Source organism: Hordeum vulgare, chromosome 7H (genome assembly GCF_904849725.1).
Source record: "Hordeum vulgare subsp. vulgare chromosome 7H, MorexV3_pseudomolecules_assembly, whole genome shotgun sequence".
NCBI lineage: Eukaryota > Viridiplantae > Streptophyta > Magnoliopsida > Poales > Poaceae > Hordeum > Hordeum vulgare.
The window spans coordinates 398347174-398371515 of NC_058524.1; positions in this window are offsets into that span (position 1 = coordinate 398347174).

A 24342-nucleotide genomic window follows, 5' to 3' on the forward strand; every position below is an offset into this window, starting at 1 on the left:
ATGCGGGATGTCATAGTTTTACTTGTTTCATGTTGTCCGTAGCGGGACTAAGCTATGCTCTGAATAATTGTGTGTGTGTAAGCTTTAAGCTATACTATTGTCAGGTGGCAAGTGTATGCCCTACTAGTCATTCTTCAGTTATGTAATGTTATGATTATCTCGCTTGCTAAACGTTTAGATGCGCCCCTTTCCCTTTTGAGGCATTGCCCCCAAAATAGGAAAGGGCCGCATATTAGTCGTTACAAGTTGGTAATCAGAGCCTTACGACCATAGGAGCCTTTGTGTGATTGAACTTGGCCGAGTCGAGTCTAGTAAAATGATTTGAGTCTTAGTTATATTGGAGAGTAGGTTTATTTTTTCTCCTCTTCTATGCTCTGGTGAGGTTTTCGACTTAGGAAATCTTAATTTTACTCCTCTTCTCGCTCAATTTTTTTAGGATCACGCGGATATTTTGAAATCTATATGATATCGAAGTGATAGAGTTCTGTCTTGGCGCCTCCTGTCTGACTTGATTTCTTCCGGGGAGTTGAGCTCCAGGGGATTCTTGTGCACATCGCCATCATTCAGATTTCTTAGTATCTCAGGACGTAGGATGTTCTTAATTGCTTCAATACTAGTTGTGACGAGAGGAGTCCGGCTTCCCCAGTACTGGTGCGGAGATTACTGGATGTATCGCCACACTTTGTATCATTGTGATTACCAGGGTGTGTGTTAGATGAAGGTCCGAGATTCTGGTTATGTGTTGACGGATGTGATACACTCGACGGGTTAGTATAGGAGTTGCGTGACATATTACTCCTTGTATCCGTGTACCAGATTGCATGACCAGATATTTCGGGAATTCATAGGTGGGATATAAGGTAGTGACTTATAGGACAATCTTCCTACAGGTGCATGATGTGAGCTTGGGATTCGACAGTCAGTGGGTATGTTTGTTCACGGTCATCTTACAACGGTTCTCGTTGTGTCTTAAAGAGTCCTTGTAGCTTGCTACGACTCGGGGACGCTTCGTAAGTCATGTGCACTGCCTTGCACAGGATGGCTACTGTAAATTCAAGCCCGTGCGATCATATCCACGAATATATCGGATGGAATCTCTGTCATACATTTGTTCCGAGCAGTTCTAGCTCATACTTGGTTTGCAAGTGGTCTTTAATCAGATTTTGTCGACAGTCACTTTGAGGAAGCATTCTTACTATTTTTTAGAGTGCAGTTGCTAAATATTCTTGTTCAGATATTTCTGCCTATTGATTCAGCTTTACTTTGAATGTTATTCTGTGGGCTAATGTGTTGTCCGTCTTCAGGATGGCTCCACCAACTCGCCAGAATCCGGGTCACGAGGGTGCTGATGCTCCGCCACCACCTCCTCCGCCTCCTCCTCCACCGCCGCCTCCTCCTGCAGAGGCTTGGCAAGCGGTGATGGTTGCAACAAATGATAACACCCAGATGTTAATCCAGCTGTTGCAAGAGAGGACCAATCAGCAGTAGGGCAATTTCAACCATGGTGGTAATCAGTTTGCATCTGTGAATCAATTCCTGGCGAACCAGCCGAGGTCCTTCACGTCTTGTGACCAGCTGTTCGACGCTGAGGACTGGATTCGGGACATGGTCAAACACTTTGAGGCAGAAATGTCCGCCCAGAGGACTTCATCAAGTTTGCAATGTTCCAGCTCAAGGTGTAGGCAGCAGTTTGGTGGCAGCAGTTGAAGGACACCAGGGGAGGCAGAATGATCAGTTGGGACGATTTTTGCAAAGATTTCAGGTCTCACTATCCCGTCTAGCTTTGTGGAAGAGATGCGTGAGAAGTTTAGACGCTTGAAGCAAGGTGGTTCCTCTGTGTACAAGTACAATGTCGAGTTCCACGAGCTGGCTCGATATGCTTTGCAGGACATTCCAGATCAGAAGAGCAAGATGTATCAGTTCAGTGGTGGTCTGAGAGAGGACTTGCAGCTGGCCCTTGACTTGCACGATCCCGATGAGTTTGATAAGTTCTATAACTTGGCTCTCAGGGCTGAGGCAGCTTTGCTCAGGGTGGAGAACTCGATGAAGCATTTCAGGGAATCCAGCTCGTTGCCCTCAACTTAGGTGGTCCAGAAGCAGCATAAATACTAGGTGTCTCCTCCTCCTCCTCGACAGACTCATTAGTTCAAGCAGTCAGGTGGTCGTGGTTCTTCCCACCCTCCCAACCCAGCTTTCCAGCATAGGTTTCAGCAGCAGAAGCAAGGGAATCCTCAGGTGCAGTTCCGTCCGCTGTCAGATGTTACTTGTCACAAGTGTGGGCAGAAGGGTCACTACTCCAACAAGTGCACCTCTCAGCTGCGTCTTCCACCCCCTCCTCCAGGGAAGCCTCCAAGCAATGTATAGTGAAGTTCAACCCTAGGTCTCCGAGAGTCAATATGGTGAATGCAGCTGAAGCAGAGAACTCCTCAGACGTGATTATGGCTAATCTCCTGATTAATGATATTCCTGATAAGGTTTTGTTTGATCCTGGTGCTTCTTATTCGTTCCTCTCCATTTCATTTGCATCCAAGCATAATAGTCATGTAGAGGAGCTCCCTAGACCGTTGTCAGTAGTATCTCCGGGCAAGTTCATGCATGCAAGTACTCGAGCCCCAGATGTCTCTGTCAAGATGGGTAATTATGCCTTTCTGGCTTCTCCTATTGTCCTTGGCAAGTCTGATATTGATTTGATCCTTGGTATGGATTGGTTGGCTATGAACAAGGTGTCTATTGATTGTGAAGCTAAAGAAGTGAACCTAATTCATTCTTCGAAGGACGTGATTATCTTCGCAGCGCGTGATGACACGGTCCATCTGTTTTCGCAAGTCCCAGTGGTCTGCGAGTATGAAGATGTTTTTTCGGAAGAACTGCCAGGAATGCCTCAACACCGAGCAGTTGAGTTCGTAATTGAGCTTGAACCGGGTACTGAGCCTATGTGTAAGCGGCCGTACAAACTGGGTCCAGAAGAGCTGAAGGAGCTGAAGAAACAACTCGATGAGTAAGAGCGTCTGGGTTTGATCAGACCAAGCTCATCTCCTTAGGGCTGTGGAGTTCTTTTCGTCAAGAATAAGGATGGTACGGAACGACTCTGTGTCGATTACCGTCCATTGAATAAGAAGACGATCAAAAACAAGTATCCACTTCCTAACATCAATGAGTGGTTTGAGCAATTGAAAGGGGCTAAGATCTTCTCGAAGCTTGATCTCAGGATGAGTTATCATCAGATTCGCATTCGCGAAGAGGACATTCCAAAGAATGCTTTCAGAACAAGCTTTGGCTCGTATGAGTACACGGTGATGTCTTTCGGTCTGGCCAATGCTCCACCGACCTTCTGTCGGATGATGAAATATATCTTCTCCCCATTCAAGAATGAATTCGTCTTGTTGTATCTTGATGATATTGTCGTCTTTTCAGAAACTAAGGAAGAGCATGAAGAACATCTCAGGCTTGTGCTTGATAAGCTAAGAGAGCATAAGTTCTATGCTAAGTTTTCCAAATGTGAGTTCTGGTTGAAGGAAGTTGTCTACCTTGGGCACATCATCTCTGTCGAGGGCATCAAAGTTGATCCGTCGAAGGTGCAGACCATTGTTGAGTGGGAACCTCCGCAAAATGTGAAGCAGCTTCTAAGCTTTCTCGAGCTTGCAAGCTATTGTAGAAGATTCGTTGAGAATTACTCCCAGATTGCTAAGCCTCTCTCAAGTCTTCTTTAGAAGGGTGTGAAGTATGTCTGGTCTCCAGAGTGTCAGTTGGCTTTCGACACACTCAAAGAGAAGCTCACTTCTACTCCAGTCTTGGTTCCTCCTGATGACTCCAAACCTTATCAAGTGTTCTTTGATGCCTCTCTTCAAGGTCTTGGTGCAGTTCTGATGCAAGACAAGAAAGTTTTAGCTTATACCTCGAGGCAATTGAAGCCAAGTGAGAAGAATTACCCCACTCATGATCTTGAGTTGGCGGCAGTGGTACATACTCTGATGACTTGTAGACACCTCTTGTTGGAGAGAAAGGTTGAACTGTTCACCGATCACAAGAGTCTCAAATACATCTTCACCCAGCCTAACCTCAATCTTCGGCAAAGTCGTTGGGTGGAAATGCTCCAAGATTTTAATCCGAGCGTTGAGTACACTCCAGGCAAAGCTAATGTCACCACAGATGCTTTGAGCAGGAATGGTTACTGCAACAGTCTCATTCTGAAGCCTCTCCAGCCTGATCTTTGTGAATCTTTTAGAAAGATCAACCTTCAGTTAGTACCTTAGGGATTTCTTGCTAATCGTCAGATTTCTCCTACCTTGGAAGACTAAGTCCGACAAGCTCAACTTCTTGATGCAATGGTGAAGAAAGTTAAGATTGAATTAGCAAAGGGAGTTCCCAAATATAGATGCTTCAGTGTTGATGCCAGAGATACATTGTTCTTTGAGGATCGGCCTGTCATTCCGAAAGGGGATCTCGGAAAGGTTATCATGGAAGAAGCTCATAACTCACTTCTCTCGATACATCCAGGAAGTTCCAAGATGTATTAGGATCTGAAACAGACCTTCTGGTGGACTCGCATGAAGCGTGAAATTGCTCAGTTCGTAAATGAATGTGATCTATGTGGAAGGGTGAAAGCAGAGCATCAACGTCCAGTAGGTCTTTTGCATCCCTAGCCCATTCCCGAGTGGAAGTTCGACCATGTTGAGATGGATTTCGTCACCCGGTTTCCGAAGTCCAAGAAAGGTAACGATGCCATCTTTGTCGTCATGGAGAAATTGAGCAAAGTTGCTCATTTCCTTCCAGTCAAGGAGTCTATCTTCAGACAACCTTCCATCCTCAGACTAGTGGGCAAGTTGAGAGAGTCAATCAGGTCCTCGAGGATATGCTAAGAGCCTGTATTATTTCCTTTGGCATGAAGTGGGAAGACTGCCTACCTTTTGCTGAGTTTTCATATAACAACAACTATCAGGCAAGTTCAGGAAAAGCTCCATTCGAGATTCTCTATGGCAGGAAGTGTCGTACCCCGCTCAATTGGTCAGAAACTGGTGAGCGTCAGATTCTTGGGAATGACATGATTGCTGAAGCAGAAGAAATGTGGCATGTCATTCGGGATAATCTCAAAGCAGCGCAGTCCCGTCAGAAGAGCTACTATGATAGAAAGCATCGTGACATGGTTTAACAGCTCGATGTCTTCGTCTATCTGAAAGTGTCTCCTATGAAAGGTACTCAGTGTTTTGGCATCAAAGGGAAGCTTGCTCCTTGTTTTGTTGGGCCTTTCAGAATTGTTGGCAAGAGAGGTGACCTTGCATATCAATTAGAGCTCCCTTCAAACTTCGCAAATGTGCATGACGTGTTTAATGTCTCTCAGCTCCGGAGATGCTTCAAGACTCCCAAGCGCACAGTTGATCTTCAGGATATCGACCTTCAACCCGACCTATCCTACCGTGAGCATCGAGTTGCAGTTCTTGAGACGACTGAGCGCAAGACCCGCAATAAGTCAATCAAGTTTCTCAAGGTGCAATGGTCACATCATTCCGACAAAGAGGCCACTTGGGAGCGCGAGGATCACCTCCATTCTAAATTTCCAGAGTTCTTTCAATCCTAGATCTCGGGTCGAAATCTTCTTGTAGTGTGGGAGAGTTTGTAACAGCCCAGATGTAATCCTTTCCATAGTTGGATCCTTTCCTAGTTTGTGAACCATGTTGTGGATGTTATATAAGTTTATCATTTCATGTGACTCCATTTGATGTCATTATTTTGCATCATGGCATCCTCATCAAATGCATTGCTTTCATTCTTGTGTTGCTAGTTGATCCATCTTGGTAATGAGTAGCTTGCTTGGGTGTGAGATGTTGTGGTGTTTTCAAACTAATGGTTTAAAGCAGTGCTTCCCAAACTATGCTTGCAAAACAATGCAAAGCCCTTCCCCTTTTGTTTTTTAACTTGTGTGTTAAACTTTGATTGGATGTGTTTTAAAAATGTTAAACATTTAGAGTATTTAATTGTGTTTGAGGGGGTAACTCTCATTGCTATATTATCCTTTAGGTTCATAGGGTTTTATTTAAAAATAGCCTTATTAATTCCTGTTTGGTGGATAATTTAATTGCTCTAAAAATGTGGTTTGTATTTTATTTAATTAGGGCATAAATACCTCATGGCCTATGTGAAATTATTTTCTTTTTCACATCCCTGTGTGGCTGTGAGGGTTTCTTTGTTGTTTTATTTATTTAAAAGGAAACCCCCTTTTTATTTCTTTCTCTCGGGCTCCAAAGAAGCCCAGGTGGGCCGGCCTACTCCTTCTCACCTCGGCCTCGGCCCCTTTTCTCGCCCGAGCGGCCTCCTCCCCGTCCCTCTTCTTCTTTCTCTGACGGTGCCCCCCTCCTCCCTGCTTTCCGTCAGGCTTCAGAGAGAGAGCTCGCGTCTGTCTCTTCACGGACGTCGAGGTCGTCAATCCTCCCCTATTTAGCGCCTCCCCCTCGGCGTGCATTCTAGGGTTCCTCTTCCCCGCTGCCACCTCCTTCTCCCTCCTTCTTCCCCTGTGCAGGTAAGTCTTTAGAGATATTCAGAGAAAGAGAGTTCAGAGAGATAGCGCCACCGATCCCCGCCGTTCTCCTCGTTGCCGGCAGCCTCCCCCGCGGCGTCTGAGGCGTCCGCGAAGATGCTGGGTCCTTCTCGAACCCGTTCCCAGTGCTAGAAGGGTGGATCCCTTCCTTTGTCGGCCCCTCCTCTCCGTCGTCGTCTCACGCAGAGGGAGGAGAGTATTGCCGCCGCATTGCCTCTTCTTCCTCTTCGTCGGGCCTACTCCTCCTCCTCTTCGCGTTAGGGTGAGCGACACTGCCTCCTCCTTCCTCTTCCCCTCGCCGTAGAGCCTCTGTTCGCCGTAGCGTAGGTGTCGCCACCGCCGTGCTCTGTCATGGCCAGGATAGGAAGCTCTGTTGCACCGCTGTTGCAGCCTCCCTCTCGCCTAGTTAGGCATGAGAATTGGTTCCCCTAGGTCGCTGCATCCACCCACCAGCAGCTACCCCATCGATTGTTCCCTGTAGAGATGCTGTCGTCCTCCCCTGTTCCGGCCGTCGCCGTGGTACTGTGTAGGTGCAGAGGGGCTTCTCAAAAGGACACATGCCCCCTCTCTGGTAAGATCCCTCTCTGAAGCACAGTGGCAACCGAGCCTCGCGCGTCGCCGTGTGTCGTGGGTTCAAATCCCCTTGTGCGCCTTCCTTTTTTTCATTTATTTCGCTAGTTGTAGTTGCAGGTGCCAGAGAAGGCTTAGCCTGCTTATGTCCCCCTCCCTGGCATGCGCCGATGCAATAGCCGAGTGGTAGTGTGTGCGCGTGGGTAGCCAGAGGCTGTGGGTTCGAACCCCACACTCTCCCCTTTTTTTCTTTTGTTGATTCCATTTCTTTCCTTTTGCTGTTATATATATTTTGTGTTGCTTCCTATTACAGCAGGGTTTGTGATGTTTTGTTTTATTGTTTCCATGTTGCACTAGAGGTAGGGTAAGAGTGTGTAGTTAGTGTGTAGGTGGGGATATGTGTGTGTATGTGTGCATGTGTTTGCACACACAGACTTGTGCAAGTGTGCACAAACATATACATGTTTGCATCTTCACATGATGGTGTTGTGTGAATCTTCTATGTGGTGTTGTGTGAGTAGTTATGGTGTGTGTGCATGTGTAGGTGTAGATAGTGTGGTGTGAGTTCATTGATATACATGTGCATGTGTATGTGTGTGCACATGTGTGTCTTTGTGGATGAACACCTATTTATATATGTTGGTGTGACATGTTAGTGAATCCATGCTATGCCTAGATAGGTTGTTCTTGCCCTAGTGATGTGCATGTGTAGGTAATGCAATATGTGATAGCTCCCACATGTGATGATAGTTATTTGTAGCTTATTGGATTCTATGTGATTTTTTCGAGCTAGCTTCGTGCATTGTTGTTACATGCAAGTACCCATGTATGATATATGATTTTGGGGTAGAATCATCCCAGGAATCCATTGGTCCAGTCAGATTTCACTTTAGAGCAACTTCATAAATCTGTTATTTTCTGATATGATGCCATGTTTAGAGCTTTACATTAGGTGGTGCTATGGCCCTTTGTGGATGATTCCCTTGTGGAATGGTAGTGGGTGAACCACTCTACAACATGGGGCCTTTGTTTTGTTCTTAGGGATTGACATGCACCAATTGTGCCCTATCAAAGTGGACACTTGGCTGAAACTGTCAGATTTGTGAAACCTTGGGATTTTCACTAAGTGTGAGAATCTGATGTTATTTTCTTCCCGTGTTGTTTTGTGTGAATTAGCTCCTGTGTTGGGAATTAGCCCAGGCAACAAACTAAAGTTTGTGAGCTTTTATGTTTGTTTAGCCCCCTGTTAAATTTCATTCTTATAAACTTCCTATAGATATCATTTTGGATGCTGCCAAAATGCTTCAGAGCATAAGCAGCTGGTGAAAATATGTGATTTTCACTAAGTCCCAGAATCTATGATATTTTGTCGAAGTTAGTGTCTATATATATGCTCATGGGTGAATCCTTTGCATTAGCTTCTTGTACAGGGTTGTAGAGCTTTTGGATGGCTTCTATCTCATATCTTGTTTGATTCATTTAGATGGTTGTAGCTACTTTAAATATTGTAGACAAACTGCTATGTTGCTGTTGGAAACAGATTGTATGTTTCCATTGTTTTGAAGCTTGGGTGGGAATTGTTGATGGTGTGGTGTGTTCCAATGCACCACCCCACTTTTATATTATTGCTTGATCTTGTGGCAACCTGGTAACACTAGGGAGTGCCCATTAGAGTGTGTTTGTGGCTGTTTTGAACCGTAGGCCTTTGAAACTTGTTTTGTAGTTTCCGGTTGTTCCGTGACTCTGTTCTCTACGTTCTTTATATGTTTTTGCATCATTTTCTCGTGATGAACATGTTCATGCCATATTCATGAATGTCAAGATAACTTAATATGAGGTTCTGTCCAGAATTCAATTCACTCAACTAATGCATATGAAAGTGACTAGAATAGTGATGCATGCTTCCTTCTTCACACATGTATCATATTGATTGTTGCATTATGTTTTGCCGGTGTTCATTGTCTGTTATCTTATCTTGGGTAGCATCGGGAACGGAGAACGAGTACGTGGATTCTGGAGAGTACGTGCAGGAAGAACAAGAGCAGTTCCAAGCTGAAGACATCACAGGCACGATGACCGTGACCTTGACACCGTATCTAGCTTTGTTATGCTTAGAATCACGTTCCTTCGTTATATGATCACTGCCTACCACTTGACATAACTGCCACCTGTCTTTGCCATGAACCTCAAACACCTCCCTGTCCTAGCAAATGTTGTTTGGCTAAGTAGGCTTGCTCAACCTCTAATGAGTAAGTTTGCTAGTTGCAGGTGCCAGATGTCCCATGTGATAACATGGGGTTTATGATATCATTATGTTTAAACTGCTATTTCATTAATGCACCTATATACTTGGTAAATAACGGAAGGCCTAGCCTTTTGCCGGGTGATTTGTTCCGTTGTTGCCGCCTTAGTTTTGCTACAGGTGTTTGATTCCATCACTGAGCGCTCCTAACACGTTCGGGGTTGTCATGGGGACCCCCTTGATAACTCGTTTTAGATTAAAGCACTTCCAGCCAGGCCCAACTTTGGTTTTAGTCTCTTAACAACTTAATAAAATTGCATAGGGAATAGCAACCCCGGGGATTTAATTAACAACCTCGGCCAGTGCTCCTCATGAGTGTTGGTCCCACCTGAGCGATGTCCGGCGCCCCCTGGTCACCCAGGGTTTAGCCAACCCGACGTCTAGCTCATCCCTCGTGTCCTGAGAGCGAGATACACGGTTCCTATCGGGTTCGTCGACACGACGGGCGGCCTTGCTGGATTAGCTTTACTTTTCACGAGATATCTTGCGCATTGGAATTCCGGTGAAACTTTGGGTCTCCTCAAAGTTGAGTTTTCCTCTAAGGAATACGACGAGATCACGAGTTTCGTGATAGAGGATTACTTTGCAGCCCGTGGCAGTTTGTGATGGACTAGTTGGAGCACCCCTGCAGGGTTTAATCTTTCGGAGAGCCGTGTCCACGGTTATGTGGCAAATGTGGATATTTTGATAACATCCGGTTCTAGACAACTTGAAGTAACTCTAATAAAACTGCCAACTGTGTGCGTAACCGTGACTGTCTCCTTTGGAGATCGCTCTTCGATCGAGAACATGGTGGGGTTATGTTTGACGTAAGTAGGTGTTTAGGATCACTTAGTGATCAATCTACTCTTCGATAGCTCACGTAGACCACCATATGATTACTCTAACCATCGTAAGGTAGCCACCATATATGCTTAGGTTGCTGCAAACCCATACACTAAACCTTCCTCACCCTATAACTTGGCTAGATTCGATACCAAGGTCATTCGGTTGTTGAGTCCCCGTGGCTCAGAGATTACTACAAACCCCTATAGGTACAGGTATGCTCGACGCGGGAGATCCTGATGACAACCAGCTGAAGTGGGAGTTCAATGAGGACTCTGGCCGTCTGTACGTGAACTATCCGAAAGACTGAGGCCGTGGTCATCATCGTGGGCCAGCATGCGCGATGTCATAGTTTTACTTGTTTCATGTTGTCCGTAGTGGGACTAAGCTATGCTCTGAATAATTGTGTGTCTGTAAGCTTTAAGCTATACTATTCTCAGGTGGCAAGTGTATGCCCTACTTTTCATTCTTCAGTTATGTAATGTTATGATTATCTCGCTTGCAAAACGTTTAGATGCGCCCCTTTCCCTTTTGAGGCATCGCCCCCAAAATAGGAAAGGGCCGCATCTTAGTCGTTACAGAGAGCTCCGGCATCACGACGACGTGGTGGCGGTGGAGCTACGAGGACTCCTAGAAGGGCTTTGCCAAGCACCGTGGGAGAGGAGAAGAGGAGAAGCAAGGCTGCACCAAGAGAGAGATTTCGTCTGTCTCAAATCAGCCAAAACCTCCACTATATATAGGGGAAGAGGGAGGGGGTGATACGTCCATTTTGCATCATGTTTTCATGTTGATATTTATCGCTTCTTGGGCTGTTATTTCACTTCATGGTACAATACTTATGCCTTTTCTCTCTTATTTTGCAAGGTTTACATGAAGAGGGAGAATGCCGACAGCTGGAATTCTGGCCTAAAAGTGGAGCAAGTTTGAGATACCTATTCTGCGCAACTCCAAATGGCGTAAAAATCAACGGGGATTTTTTTTCGGATTTGTAAAAAATACTGGGCCGAAGAAGCGCCAGAGGGGCGCCAGCAGGTGGACACAAGCCTGCTAGGCGCGGCCACCTCCTGGCCGCACCTAGGGGGCTTGTGGGCAGCCTGCTAGCCCACTGGCCCCCCTCTTCTGCAATATGAAGGGTTTCGTCTGGAACAAAATCACGGAGGAGCTTTTTTGTGGATTCGCCGCCGCCACGAGGCGGAACTTGAGCAGAACCAATCTAGAGCTCTGGCAAGACGATCCTGCCGGGAAAACTTCCCTCCCAGAGGGGGAAATCGTCGCCATCGTCCTGACCAACACTCCTCTCATCGGAGGGGACTCATCACCATCAGCATCTTCATTAGCACCATCTCATCTCCAAACCCTAGTTCATCACTTGTAACCAATCTCCGTCTCGCGACCCCGATTGGTACTTGTAAGGTTGCTAGTAGTGTTGATTACTCTTTGTAGTTGATGCTAGTTGGATTACTTGGTGGAAGAGTTTACGTTCAGATCCTTGATGCTACTCATTACCTCTCTGGTCATGAATATGATTATGCTTTGTGAGTAGTTACTTTTGTTCCTGAGGACATGGGATAAGTCATGCTAATAGTAGTCATGTGAATTTGGTATTCGTTCGGTATTTTGATGTGTTGTATGTTGTTTTTCCTCTAGTGGTGTTATGTCAATGTCGACTACATAACACTTCACCATTATTTGGGCCTAGAGGAAGCCATTGGGTAGTAGTAAGTAGATGATGGGTTGCTAGAGTGACAGAATCTTAAACCCTAGTTTATGCGTTGCTTCGTAAGGGGCTGATTTAGATCCACTAGTTTAATGCTATGGTTAGACTTTGTCTTAATTCTTCTTTCGTAGTTGTGGATTCTTGCGCGAGGGGTTAATCCTAAGTGGGATGCTTGTCCAAGTAAGGGCAGTACCCAAGCGCTGGTGCACCCACATATCAAACTATCAGAGTAACGAACGCGAATCATATGAACATGATGAAAACTAGCATGACAGAAATTCCCGTGTGTCCTCGGGAGCGTTTTTCCTCCTATAAGACTTTGTCCAGGATTTTCCCTTGCTACAAAAGGGATTGGGACACTTTGCTGCACCGTTGCTACTTTTGTTACGTGTTGCTCGTTGCGAATCATCTCACCACATAATCACTTGTTGCCGATAATTTCAGTGCTTGCAGATATTTCCTTGCTCAAAACCACTCGTCAGATCCTTCTGCTCCTCGTTGGGTTCGACACTCTTACTTATCGAAAGGACTACGATTGATCCCCTATACATGTGGGTCATCAAGACTCTTTTCTAGCGCCGTTGTCGGGGAGTGAAGCGCCTTTGGTAAGTGGAACTTGGTAAGGAAACATTCATATAGTGTGCTGAAATTTATTGTCACTTGTCACTATGGATACTAATACTTTGAGGGGCTTGTTCGGGGTATCTTCACCTCAAACGGAAGCACGAAGAGTTTCTCCTCAACCTGCTGCACCTACTAAAAATATTTTCTTTGAATTTCATTCGGGTATGCTTGAGAAACTGCTGGCTAATCCTTTTACAGGAGATGGAACATCCCATCCACACTTGCATCTAATCTATGTAGATGAAGTTTGTAGTTTATTTAAGCTTGAAGGTTTTCCCGAGGATGAGGTCAAGAAGAAGTTCTTTCTTTTATCTTTGAAGGATAAGGCGTTTACATGGTATAGGCTATGTGATGATACTGGATCATGGGACTACAATCGGTTGAAATTGGAATTTCATCAAAAGTTTTATCCTATGCATTTAGTACATCGTGATCAGAATTATGTTTATAATTTTTGGCCCGTGACAGAGAAAGCATCGCTCAAGCTTGGGGGAGGCTTAAAACAATGTTATATTCATGCCCCAATCATGAGCTCTCGAGAGAAATTATCATTCAGAACTTCTATCCTCGACTTTCTCATGATGATCGCACCATGCTTGACACTTCTTGTACCGGTTCTTTTATGAAGAGAGATATTGACTTCAGATGGAATTTATTGGAGAGAATTAAAAGCAACTCTGAAGATTGGGAGCTTGAAGAAGGTAAGGAGTGAGCTATGAATTTCACGTTTGATTGCGTTAAATCCTTTGTTGAAACAAACACCTTTTGTGACTTTAGCGCTAAGTATGGACTTGACTCTGAGATAGTAGCTTCATTGTGTGAATCATTTGCTGCTCATATTGATCTCCCCAAAGAGAAGTGGTTTAAATATCATCCTCCTTTAGAAGTCAATATAGTTAAACCCAATCCAGTTGAAGAGAAAGTCATTGCCTATAATGATCCTGTTTTTCCCAGTGCTTACATTGAGAAACCACCTTTCCCTCTTAGGATAAAGGATCATTCTAAAGCTTCAACTGTGATACGAAGAGGCTACAATAGAACACCTACACCCCTGAGCAAATTAGAGTTGAAACTAGCATTGCTATTATCAAAGATCTTCTGTCCGACGATGTTGAGGGACATAATATTCACTTCTATGAAGATGCTGCTAGAATTGCTAAATCTCACGCTAGTGATAAACATAGGCCTGTTGTTGGCATGCGTGTGGTTTCTGTTAAGATAGGAGAGCATTGTTATCATGGTTTATGTGATCTGGGTGCTAGTGTTAGTGCAATACCTCAATCCTTATATGATGAAATCAAAGATGAGATTACACCTATTGAGATATAGCCTATTGATGTCACTATTCATCTTGCCAATAGAGATACTACCTGCCCTGTGGGAATTGTTAGGGATGTTGAAGTCTTATGTGGTAAAACGAAGTATCCTACTGACTTCCTCGTTCTTTCTACCACACAAGATAGCTTTTGTCCCATCATATTTGGCAGATCTTTTCTCAATACTGTCAATGCTCATATTGATTGTGAGAAGCCAACTGTCGGCTTTGAAGGTGTGTCACACGAGTTCAATTTCTCTAAGTTTGGTAGACAACCTCATGAAAAGGAGTTGGCTAGTAGGGATGAAACTATTGCCTTAGCTTCTATTGCCGTACCTCCTACTGATCCCTTAGAGCAATACTTGCTTGAGCATGAAAATGATATGCATATGGATGAAAGGGATGAGATAGATAGAGTTGTCTTTTGAACTGCTTAAGAATAACTTGCCTGTTGAACTGCTTGGGGATCCACCCCCACCAAAGGGTAATCCTGTGTTCGATCTTAAACAGTTGCCTGATACTCTTAAGTATGCTTATCTTGATGAAAAAGAGATATATCCTGTTATTATTATTAGTAGCCTCTCAGAGCATGAAGAAAAGAAGTTACTAAAGACTCTGAGGAAGCACCGTGCTGCTATTGGATATACTCTTGATGATCTTAAGGGCATTAGTCCTACTCTATGCCAGCACAAGATTAAAACTGATCCTGATTTCAAACCAGTTGTTGATCATCAACGGAGATTAAATCCTAAGATGAAAGAAGTAGTGAGAAAAGAAATACTAAAGCTCCTGGAAGCAGGTATCATCTATCCTGTTGCTCATAGTGATTTTGTGAGTCCGGTGCATTGCGTCCCTAAGAAGGGAGGTATTACCGTTGTCCCTAATGATAAGGATGAATTGATCCCACAGAGGATTATTACTGGCTATAGGATGGTGATAGATTTTAGGAAGTTGAATAAAGCCACTAGGAAAGATCATTACCCTTTGCCTTTTATCGACCAAATGCTAGAAAGACTGTCTAAACACACACACACACACACACTTCTGCTTTCTAGACGGTTATTCTGGTTTCTCCCAAATACCAGTTGCACAATCCGATCAGGAGAAGACCACTTTCACCTACCCTTTCGGTACCTTTGCTTATAGACGTATGCCTTTTGGATTGTGTAATGCACCTGCCATCTTTCAAAGATGTATGATGGCTATATTATCTGACTTTTGTGAAAAGATTGTTGAGGTTTTCATGGATGACTTCTCCGTTTACGGGTCTTCCTTTGATGATTGCCTCAGCAACCTCGACCGAGTCTTGCAGAGATGTAAAGATACCAATCTTGTCTTGAATTGGGAGAAGTGCCACTTTATGGTTAATGAAGGCATCGTCTTAGGACATAAAATTTCTGAAAGAGGTATTGAAGTCGATATGGCTTAGGTTGATGCAATCGAGAAAATGCCGTACCCCACAGATATCAAAGGTATAAGAAGTTTCCTTGGTCATGCTGGTTTCTTTAGAAGGTTCATTAAAGACTTCTCTAAGATTTCTAGGCCTCTTACCAATCTCTTGCAAAAGGATATTCCTTTTGTCTTTGATGATGATTGTGAGGAAGCCTTCAAAATACTTAAGAGGGCTTTGATAACTGCACCTATTGTTCAACCACCTAATTGGAACTTGCCTTTTGAGATCATGTGTGATGCTAGTGATTATGTTGTTGGTGCTGTTCTAGGGAAAAGAGTTGACAAAAAGTTGAATGTTATTCACTATGCTAGTAAAACTCTAGATACTGCCGAAAGAAACTATGCCACTACGTAGAAGTAATTTTTAGAAGTCGTGTTTGCATGTGAAAAGTTCAGGTCTTCATATAGTTGATTCCAAAGTCACTATTCACACTGATCACGCTGCTATTAAGTACCTCATGGAGAAGAAGGACGCTAAACCTAGACTTGTCAGATGGGTTCTCTTGCTACAGGAATTTGATTTGCACGTTGTCGACAGGAAGGGTGCTGATAACCCCGTAGCAGAGAACTTGTCAAGGTTGGGGAACGTTCTTGATGACCCACAACCTATTGATGATAGCTTTCCCGATGAGCAATTGAATGTCATCAATGCTTCACGTAGTGCACCGTGGTATGCTGATTATGCAAACTATATTGTTGCCAAATATATACCACCTAGTTTCACTTACCAGCAAAAGAAGAAATTCTTCTTTGACTTGATACATTACTTCTGGGATGATCCTCACCTTTATAAGGAAGGAGTAGATGGTGTTATTAGACGTTGTGTACCTGAACATGAACAGGAACAGATCCTACAGAAGTGTCACTTCTAGGCCTATGGAGGACACCATGCGGGAGATAGAACTGCACACAAGGTATTGCAATCAGGTTTCTATTGGCCCACTCTCTTCAAGGATGCCCGTAAGTTTGTCTTGTCTTGTGACGAATGTTAAAGAATAGGTAATATCGGTAAACGTCAGGAAATGCCTATGAACTATTCACCTGTCATTGAACCATTTGATGACTGGGGCTTTGATTATATGGGACCTTTTCCAAAATCCAATGGGTATACGCATATCCTAGTTGCTGTTGATTACGTCACTAAGTGGGTAGAAGATATCCCCACTAGTAGTGTTGATCACAACACCTCTATCAGGATGCTTAAAGAAGTTATTTTCCCTAGATTTGGTGTCCCTAGATATCTAATGACCGACGGTGGTTCACATTTCATTCATGGTGCTTTCTGTAAAACGCTTGCCAAGTACGATGTCAACCATAGAATTGCGTCTCCCTATCACCCTCAGTCCAGTGATCAAGTAGAGCTAAGCAATAGAGAGATTAAACTAATTCTGCAAAAGACTGTCAACAGGTCTAGAAAGAATTGGTCTAAGAAGCTAGATGGTGCACTGTGGGCTTATAGAACTACCTATAAGAATCCCATGGGCATGTCTCCGTACAAAATTGTGTATGTTAAAGCATGTCATTTACCTCTTGAGCTAGAGCATAAAGATTATTGGGCAATCAAAGAGCTCAACTTTGACTTCAAACTTGCTGGTGAGAAGAAGTTATTTGACATTAGATCGCTTGATGAATAGAGAACTCAGGCAAATGAGAATGCTAGGTTGTTCAAAGAGAAGGTTAAGAGGTGGCATGATAAGAGGATACAAAAGTGTGAGTTCAATGTAGGTGATTATGTCTTGCTATATAACTCTCGTTTAAGATTCTTTGCAGGCAAGCTTCTCTCTAAATGGGAGGGTCCCTATATTGTTGAGGAAGTATATCGTTCCGGTGCTATCAAGATCAACAACACGGAAGGTAATTGTCCGAGAGTTGTAAATGGGCAGAGAATCAAGCATTATATCTCAGGTACTCCCATAAATGTTTAAAGCAATATTATCAATACCATAACTCCGGAAGAATACGTAAGGGATATTTATCAGCCTGTTTCAGACTCCGAAAACTAAGAGGTATGTGATTCGGTAAGAAAACAGATTCCAAAACTTCTCCAATAGGAATTTTTCTCCGTTTTGGAATATTTGAAAAAATAGAAAAAATGGAAGTAGTCCGGAAAGTGCGCGAGGAGGCGACAAGCCTGCCAGGCGCAGGCCCACCCACTGGCCGCGCCTGGGGGGCTTGTGGCCACCTCGTGTGCCTCCCGGACTCCGTTTTCGTGCGGAGTACTCCTTCTGGCCTGGAAAAAATCATTATATATTCTCCCGTTTGGTCTGACCCCTGTATCACGCATATTTCCTCTGTTTTTCGTTTCGAGCCTGTTTCTGTTGCAGATCTAGATCGCTATGACGTCCCCAAAAGCCCCGAAGGACAAGATCTTCGAGAAGGTCATCAATCCCTACCTCACGGGAGTGCTGCAACACCCTCAATCTATCGAGATGCGTGAGGGGATGTTGCACATCCATGATGTTGAGGGGCCCAAGAAGACCGGAAGCTTGGAGACGAGGCTCGAAGCAATGGAGCAGCAAGTCTTCAAGTGCCAGGGGATGGTGGAGCGTGGACTCAATGCCAACCACATGATGATCACAGAGTTCACCAACAAGCACATGATTGATGCCAATGACATTGGGAAGCACCTCTCCAGACTCTATGACAGGATTGATCAACTCCAGGCCCAGATCTATGACCTGCAGAACCAAAACTATGAGTATGAGTATAGATTTAAATCAATAAGGTTGGCTGCAGATTTGAGGATTCCGGAGACTCATTCATCTTTCCATGATGGAGCAACTATGCCTTGGAAGACGGAGGATCAAACCCATGTTACAACAACTCCACCACCATCACCTCCAAAGGTAGACAACTGAGCATGGGTATGGGCAATCCCCTTGGCTTGTGCCAAGCTTGGGGGAGTTGCCCTGGTATCGTATCACCATCACATCTTTTGCCTTTACCTTTGCTTTAGTTTTCCTTTTCAGTTTTCTTTTTCTCTAGTAGAATAGAAGTCTTAGTGTTTAGTCTTGAGTTTTGCTTTGAGTCACCCTCGATGTATTCGAGCTCATGAGCCATATAATAAAGAGTGTCTTAGTTGAAGGGCTTTGCCTCTTGCCATGATCAATAGATTGAGAAAAGAACAAAAGCATGAAAGATCATGTAATGATCTTATGGGAAGTGATGGCTTCACATATAAAAAGAATAATGATTGAGACTTGTTGAGGGTAGACAAACGTAGACCTTGGTCATTGTTACAATTAATAGAAAGTGATAAAGAAGGAGAGGTTCACATATAAATATATCATCGCTGACACCATCTATGATCGTGAATTCTCACTAAACTATTACATGCCTAGAAGTAGATGTTGGACAAGGAAGACAACATAATGAATTGTATTTGCTTGGTTCCGAACAATGTTATATGATTAGAGAACCCTTAACATGTGACGATTGCTTCCACCTCATATTAGCCAAAACTCCCGCACCAAGTAGAGATACTACTTGTGCATCCATAAACCTTCAACCTAGTCTTTCCATGAGTGTCCACCATACCTACCTATGGATTGAATAAGATCCCTCAAGTAAGTTGTCATAGGTGCAAGCAATAAAAATTGCTCTCTAATATGTATGATCTATTAGTGTGTGGACAATAAGCTTTGTACGAACCTGTGATGAGGAAGAGATAAAAGCGGCATACTGCATAATAAAGTTCTTTATCACAGGAGGCAATATAAAGTGACGTTCCTCCGCACTAAGAGGACACGCATCCAAACCTCGAAAGTGCATGACAACCTCTGCTTCCCTCTGTGAAGGGTCTATCTTGTACCTTTACTTTTTGTCCCTGAAAGAGTCATGGTGATCTTCACCAATTCCTTTTTTCTCCTTTATCTTGGCTAACGTCATATTCTAGGGAAAGATCTATATTCATAGGTCAACTTGGAGGTAAGTATTCATGAATTATTATTGTTGACATTATCGTGATCCATGCTTTACTTTGTGAAGGAATTATCACTTTAGCATGAGAGATTATATGTTGGTATTGCTGTTCTGATCATGATCATGATGCATGCATGTTCGTATCTTGTTTTGTCGACACCTCTCTCCCTAAACATGTGGACATATTTATTGAGCTTGACTTTCGTTTGAGGACAAGTGAGGTCTAAGCTTGGGCGAGTTGATACGTTCATTTTGCATCATGTTGTCATGTTGATATTTATCACTTCTTGGGCTGTTATTTCACTTAAAGGTACAATACTTATGCCTTTTCTATCTTATTTTGCAAGGTTTACATGAAGAGGGAGAATGCCGGCAGCTGGAATTCTGGCCTGAAAGTGGAGCAAGTTTGAGATACCTATTCTGCGCAACTCCAAACGTCGTAAAAATCAACGAGGATTTTTTTCCGGATTTATAAAAAATACTGGGCCGAAGAAGCGGCAGAGGGGCGCCAGCAAGTGGCCACAAGCCTGCTAGGCGCGGCCACCCCCCTCGCCATGCCTAGGGGGCTTGTGGTCATCCTGCCGGCCCACTGGCCCCCTCTTCTGCTATATGAAGGGTTTCGTCCGGAAAAAAATCAGGGAGGAGCTTTTTCGTGGATTTGCCGCCGCCACGAGGTGGAACTTGAGCAGAACTAATCTAGAGCTCCGGCAGGACGATGCTGCCGGGGAAACTTCACTCCCGGAGGAGGAAATTGTCGCCATCGTCATCACCAACACTCCTCTCATCGGAGGGGACTCGTCACCATCAACATCTTCATCAGCACCATCTCATGTCCAAACCCTAGTTCATCACTGGTAACCAATCTCCGTCTCGCGACTCCGATTGGTACTTGTAAGGTTGCTAGTAGTGTTGATTACTCTTTGTAGTTGATGCTAGTTGGATTACTTGGTGGAAGAGTTTATATTCAGATCCTTGATGGTACTCATTACCTCTCTAGTCATGAATATGATTATGCTTTGTGAGTAGTTACTTTTGTTCCTGAGGACATGGGATAAGTCACGCTAATAGCAGTCATGTGAATTTGGTATTCGTTCGGTATTTTGATGTGTTGTATGTTGTTTTTCCTCTAGTGGTGTTATGTGAACGTCGACTACATAACACTTCACCATATTTTGGCCTAGAGGAAGGCATTGGGAAGTAGTAAGTAGATGATGGGTTGTTAGAGTGACAGAAGCTTAAACCCTAGTTTATGCGTTGCTTCGTAAGGCGCTGATTTGGATCCACTACTTTAATGCTATGGTTAGACTTTGTCTTAATTTTTCTTTCGAAGTTGCTGATGCTTGCGAGAGCGGTTAATCAGAAGTGGGATGCTTGTACAAGTAAGGGAAGTACCCAAGCGCCAGTCCACCTACATATCAAACTATCAAAGTAACGAACGTGAATCATATGAACATGATGAAAACTAGCATGACAGAAATTCCCGTGTGTCCTCGGGAGCGCTTTTTTCTCCTATAAGACTTTGTCCAGGCTTGTCCCTTGCTACAAAAGGGATTGGGACACTTTGCTGCACCGTTGCTACTTTTTTTACTTATTGCTCGATGCGAATCATCTCACCACACAATCACTTGTTACCGATAATTTTAGTGCTTGGAGATATTTCCTTGTTGAAAACCACGTGTCAAATCCTTCTCCTCCTCGTTGGGTTCGCCACTCGAAAGGACTACGATTGATCCCCTATACTCGTGGGTCATCTGGGGGCGCCCCCCTTTAGGGTTCCCACCGCCAAAGTGTGCGGAAGCCCCATCTAGGGCTGGTGGTGGCGGCGAGGGCAAGAGAGAGGGGGGTTGCGCACCCTAGATGGGCCTTAGGCCCATCTGCACTAGGGTTTCCCCCCTTCCCTCTCTTGTGGCGCCTTGGGCGTAGGTGGGAGGCGCACCAGCCCACTCTGGGCTGGTTCCCCTCCACCTTTTGGCCAATCTTAGCCTTTGGGGCTGGTGGCCCCTCCCAGTGGACCCCCGAAACCCTTTCGGTGGTCCCGGTACATTACCGGTGTCGCCCGAAACAATTCCGGTGACCAAATCCTCACTTCCTATATATGAGCACCTCCTGATGTCCGGGATCTCATCCGGGACTCCGAACAACCTTCGTAACCTCGTATAACAATTCCCTATAACCCTAGCGTCATCGAACCTTAAGTGTGTAGACCCTACGGGTTCCGGAGGCATGCAGACATGACCAAGACACCTGTCCGGCCAAAAGCCATCAGCGGGGTCTGGATACCCATGGTGGCTCCCGCATGTTCCACGATGATCTCACCGGATGAACCACGATGTCAAGGATTCAATCAATCCCGTATACAATTCCCTTTGTCTACCGGTATAGAACTTGCCCGAGATTCGATCGTCGATATCCCCATACCTTGTTCAATCTCGTTGCCAGAAAGTCTCTTTAGTCGTTACGTAGCACATCATCCCGTGACTAACTCCTTAGTCACATTGAGATCATTATGATGATGTTCTACCGAGTGGGCCTAGAGATACCTCTCCGTCACACGGAGTGACAAATCCCGATCTCGATTCGTACCAACCCAACAAATACTTTCGAAGATAACCGTAGTTCACCTTTATAGTCACCCAGTTACGTTGTGACGTTTGATACACCCAAAGCACTCTTACGATATCCGGGAGTTGCACAACCTCACGGTCAAAGGAAAAGATACTTGACATTTGAAAATCTTTAGCATACGAAAAACACTATCTAGTGCTATGCTTAGGATTGGGTCTTGTCCATCACATCATTCTCCTAATGATGTGATCCCGTTATCAATGGCATCCAATGTCCATGATCAGGAAACCATGATCATCTATTGATCAACGATCTAGCCAACTAGAGGATTGCTAGGGACACATTGTGATCTATTTATCCACACATGTATTACTGTTTCTAGTTAATACAATTATAGCTTGAACAATAGAAGATTATCATGAACAAGGAAATATGATAATAACCTTTTTATTATTGCCTCTAGGGCATATTTCCAACAGTCCCCCACTTGCACTAGAGTCAATAATCTAGTTCACATCACTATGTGATTGCAATGAATTCAACACCCATACAATTCTAGGGTTCGATCATGTCTTGCTTGTGAAAGAGGTTTATAGTCAACAGGTCTGAACCTTTCAGATCCATGTGTGCTTTACAAGTCTCTACGTCATCCTATAAATGCTACTACACCCCATCTGGATCCATTCCAAATGATTGCTCCACTATACGAATACGGTTTACTACTCATAGTCCTCCGGATTAGTGACAAAGCTTGTATCGACGTAACTCTTTTATGACGAACTCTTTAATCACCTCCATAATTGAGAAAAATTCTTTAGTGCATTAGTTACTAAGGAAAACTTAGACTGTTGTCCAGTGATCCATTCATGGATCACTCTAGTACCCCACGACTGGCTCATGGCAAGGCACGCTTTAGGTGCGGTACACAACATAGCATACTTTTAGAGCCTACGGCTGATGCATAGGGGACGACATTCGTCCTTTCTCTTTCTTCTACCGTGGTCGGGCTTTGAGTCGTACTTAAATTTACACCTTAGAACATAGCCAAGAACTCGTTCTTTGCTGGTCTATTTTGAACTCCTTCAAAAACTTGTCAAGGCATGCATTTCGTTGAAAGTTCCATTAAGCACTTTGATCTATCTTTATATATCTTGATGCTCAGCTCTCAAGTAGCTACATATAGGTTTTCCTTTGAAAAAAATCCTTTCAAATAACCCTTTATGCTTTGCAGAAATTCTACATTATTTCGATCAATAGTATGTCAACCACATATATTCATCAACAATTCTATAGTGCTCCCACTCACCTTTTGGAAATACAAGTTTCTCACAAACTTTGTATAGAACCAAAAACTTTGATCATCTCATCAAAGTGTATATTCCAACTCCGAGATGCTTGCTCCAGTCCATAGAAGGATCGCTGGAGCTTTGCATACTTGTTAGCAACCTTTAGGAACGACAAAATCTAGTTGTATCACATACAACCTTTCCTCAAGGAAATCGTCGAGGAAACAATATTTTGACATCCTATCTGCAATATTTTATAAATGATGCAGCAATTGCTAACATAATTTCAACAGACTTTCAGCATCGCTACGAGCGAGAAAGTCTCATCGTAGTCAACTCTTTGAACTTTGTCGAAAATACCTTTGCAACAAGTCGAGCTTTCTTAATGTTTACTTTTCACCATCATCATTTGTCTTCCTTTTAAAGATCCATTCACAGTTAATAGTCTTATGACCATCAAGTGGTTCCTCCAAAGTCTATACTTTGTTTTTCATACATGGATCCTCTCTCGGATTTCATGGCCTCCAGCCATTTGTCGGAATCCGGGCCCACCATCGCTTCTCCATATCTCGTGGGTTCATTGTTGTCCAACAACATGACCTCTAAGACATGATTACCATACCACTCTGTAGTAGTACACATCCTTGTCCGCCTACGAGGGTTTTGGCAGTGACTTGATCCGAAACTTCATGATCACCATCATAAGCTTCCACTTCAATTGGTGTAGGCGCCACAGGAACAGCTTCCTGCGCCCTGCCATACATTGGTTGAAGCGATGGTTCAATAACCTCATCAAGTATCCACCATACTCCCACCCAACTCTTTCGAGAAACCTTTCCTCGATAAAGGACCCGTCTCTAGAAGCAAACACTTTTGCTTCCGGATCTGAGATAGGAGGTATACCCAACTGTTTTGGGTGTCCTATGAAGATGCATTTATACGCTTTGGGTTCGAGCTTATCCGGCTGAAACTCTTTCACATAAGCATCGCAGCCCCAAACTCTTAAGAAATGACAGCTAAGGTTTCTCTAAACCATAGTTCATACGGTGTCATCTCAACGGAATTGAGTGGTGCCCTATTTAAAGTGAATGCGGTTGTCTCTAATGCCTAACCCATAAACGATAGTGGTAATTTGATAAGAAATATCATAGTATGCTCTATATCTAATAGTGCACGATCATGACATACGGCACACCATCAGACTATGGTGTTCCAGGTGGCATGAGTTGTGAA